Source organism: Gymnogyps californianus, unplaced genomic scaffold, assembly GCF_018139145.2.
Source record: "Gymnogyps californianus isolate 813 unplaced genomic scaffold, ASM1813914v2 HiC_scaffold_62, whole genome shotgun sequence".
Classification (NCBI taxonomy): domain Eukaryota; kingdom Metazoa; phylum Chordata; class Aves; order Accipitriformes; family Cathartidae; genus Gymnogyps; species Gymnogyps californianus.
This window is the reverse complement of record NW_026114455.1, coordinates 143,588-146,120: the sequence shown is the minus strand read 5'-3', so window position 1 is coordinate 146,120 and position 2,533 is coordinate 143,588. Positions and strand designations below refer to the sequence as shown.

General features: G+C 59.5%; 1 long non-coding RNA gene across 1 annotated transcript; it reads right to left on the bottom strand.

Annotated features, from left to right (window-relative positions):
* Nucleotides 1-1,386: 1,386 nt before the first annotated feature.
* Nucleotides 1,387-1,976, bottom strand: LOC127029029 (uncharacterized). The gene is made up of 3 exons (XR_007768115.1): nt 1,914-1,976; nt 1,604-1,715; nt 1,387-1,432 (listed from the first exon to the last, which is right to left on the bottom strand). It is a non-coding gene; the product is annotated as an uncharacterized LOC127029029 (long non-coding RNA).
* Between the last annotated feature and the right edge of the window lie 557 nt (nt 1,977-2,533).

Genomic DNA, 2,533 nt, shown 5'->3' with positions numbered 1-2,533 from the left:
TTTACCTGAAGAGGTGCCAGGGCAGAAGGAGGCAGGTGGCTTGTGCAGGTGCTTGTGATGTCAGTGGTGGGTGTAGTGTAGCTATTAGGGCAGGAGCAAGCTTGTGATGTCACAGGTGGTTGAGGAGGTGTGAAGCCAGGGGCCAGGCTGTGGGTTGTGCAGCTGCTTGTGAGGTCATAGGTATGTGAGTAAGTGATAGGGCAGGAGCTGGCCCCTGGCTTGAACAGGTGCTTGTGGTGGACAACGTCCAGCTCCGTCGCTTGCCCTGCGCCTGGCACACGCAGCTCCCAGGACTGCCGGAGTCCTCGGCACTGCAGGTGCCCGGGGAAACCCCCGGCCCTGCCACCTCGGCCCTTGCTGGTGCCTCCTCCACAGCAGGACCCCTCCTCAGCCTGGTGTTCAACCCAGAAAGGGGCTCGATTCCCTCTTACATCCTCACCTTTATCAAGGAACATGACTGTGCGAGGCGGAAGCCTGTGTTTTGTTGGAGCAAACTTTGCAGTGTTCAGTTTGGATCACAGATATGGTGGGACGCCCGGGACAGGGGGTTGAGGCTCCCATGGGCTCGCAGCAGGGCCGGCGTGCACAGCAGCCCGAGGGACAAAACCACATCTCTGCTGGTGGGCTCCCTGTGTGGAGCTGCTCCTGCCCCCCGCAGATGTGCAGAGGCTCGCTGGGGGTGAGGAACAGCACCAGTGGGGCCTGTGTTAACGGGCACGGGTGCGATGGGCCAGGCAGATGTCTCTGCTACACTCCATCCCTCTGCTCAGCCCCTGTGCCATTGCTGACCCTTTAAGGTGCCCCCGACATTCCCCGCTCATCCCCCAGTGCCCCCCTTCTGTCCCCTGCCCACACCCCGTAAACTCCTGTGACCCCCTCAGTTCCCCCCACCCATCGCCCAGTGTCCCCCTTTTGCTCTGCTACGCCCCCACTGTGTCACTGGGCAGTGCTGTGGAGGGTCCCAGCGTGATGGGACACCGGGAGGGCAAAGCCTGCTGTGGTGATACGGTCAGGGCTGTCCTGGGCTGTTCCCTGCACCAGCCCTGGCTGGTGCTGGAGGTGGTCATGCCGTGGTGGGAGGGGTGCCAAGGGGATCCCCGTGGGCAGTGGGAGGGCACGGCAAGGCCCCAGGACCCTATGGATAGGGAGATCCCTGCTCTGGGGTCTGTCCCGACACGACTCCGTTGTCCCCAGCCCGGGGAGATCTGAGAGGGGCCCCACAGCTGGCAGCCCCCAGCCTCAGTGCCACCCACCCGTGGTCTCACCAGCCACAAGGGTGCCACCAGGGAAAAAAAAGATACGCTCCCGTTTAGGCATCTTGTGATGAGCTTTAATGAACTCCTCGGTGCTGGCTGGGGCCAGGTATCGCAGAGGGACTTCTCTAGTGCCTGCCTTTCCCGGAGGTCCCTGTCATCCTGCGGTCCTGAGAGATCTGGAACAACACAGGCAGCGCTGTGGGGACCTGGTCCTGGCCAGGTGCTCCCCTGGCCACCCCGCTCCAGGGACCTGTTCTCCAGGGATCCTCCCACACAAACAGACATCCCAAGCAGCAGTATCTCAGTACAAGCCCTCTGAACCCTTCCTTGCCCATCTCCTGCCTTACCTCAGCAAAGAAAGCTGTAGCTGTCACCCGCAGTTTAACTGAGCGGGAATGCAGCCATGGCAAGAGGTTCTTCACCAGACAGGGGGAGACGAGCCCCGCGTGGAGCAGGACGCTGCGCAGGGGACACAAGCAAGGGGCACACAGTTAGCCAGGAAGGCCACAGGCCAGGTCTCCAAAATTCGCTCGCGCCGAGGCAGATGCTGTGCTTCAGCTCAGGACGGCTTCCCAGGCACACCGGAAGGGTCCCAGCAGCCATTTCCCTGGGCACAGCCCTGCAGGAGTTGGCCAGATGCATCCCTGGGGCTCTTACCTGCTCAGGAGACGCACCCCCTCCGGGTAAGCCAGGGGGTCTTCCAGGCGAGCCCACACTGCCTGATTCACGAGCAGCCGCATCCATTTCTGCGCCATGCATTTGCCTAGCACCAACTCTAGAGCTGAAAGGAAAATCCTGGCAAAAGCAACAAAACACAAAATAAACAAACACAATCAAACAAACCAAATCAAAATATCACCACCACCACAAACCCCAAGAAATCTCAAATCACAGCAGGTTAGGGGAAGGCTTCTCTTTAGCAGAGCTACATACCCCTGAAATGATGCTTCATAGCCTTCAAGACTGCAGCTAACAACACTGGCATTTTCGTCATGCCCCAAACCCACTGAAGCGGAAGAAAACCCACGCCCCTAGACTGACTCCATGCTAGATATCAACCAAGGCAACACCTAATAGCTCTTCCCACCAGCGTTTTGCAAAGAATGACACGAGTGGCTGCGAGAGCCACTGCTCCCAGCAGGGGTCCGTTGAGGGAGTGCAGTGCTATTGTGCATGCAAGGGTATGCAGGAGGCAAGATGACAGCTGTCCGCAGTACGAGCTGCGTAAGGCCTTCCTGCCTGGGAGCTGGAGTTTCTCCATGAAGGAACAGAAGTAA